Source organism: Mastigoproctus giganteus, chromosome 10 (assembly GCF_048544385.1).
Source record: "Mastigoproctus giganteus isolate SK-2022 chromosome 10, ASM4854438v1, whole genome shotgun sequence".
NCBI lineage: Eukaryota > Metazoa > Arthropoda > Arachnida > Uropygi > Thelyphonidae > Mastigoproctus > Mastigoproctus giganteus.
Genome location: NC_143584.1, coordinates 183,169,978 through 183,170,566, shown reverse-complemented (window position 1 = coordinate 183,170,566; position 589 = coordinate 183,169,978).

Below are 589 nucleotides of genomic sequence, written 5' to 3'. Positions count from 1 at the left end.
CCCCTCCCCTTAAAATCCTATGCCCGCCCACCCCTTCATTTCGTAGTTGATTGCGTGTAATCTGATGCTTTCAGAACTTACGAGAACTTAATTCAAGGAGCCAGAGTTGAGTGAAAGTAACTCCGAACTTGCGTCAGTTTATTTTTGAGAAAACCTTAAGATAAATGCCCACTTAGTTCCCGAATGCTTTTTACTTTGCACACTTAAACGAATTATACATAAGTTTTGCAAATGAACAATACTATTTTTATAATGGTATATAATTTAGTATTTTTATTGTAAATTTAACTTCAGGTCTTCAAACATGTCTCAGTAATGGAACTTGGTTAGGCACTAGAAACTGTTACAGTACGTGGCTATAGAACACTTACTTTTAGCTAATAGTGGAATGTTAATTTAATATCGATATTACTTGGATAACCTACATTTTAAGTTGAATTGGATTTAGATAATTCATTCTGAACTAATTGATAAATGCACCAACTCTGGATGGCGAACTTAAATTTCTGAACTGCTTTATTCCGTTTTACTGGATACACAAACGATGATATTCTTTGTACATATGTGTTTAAGAAAAAAAATCGGATGC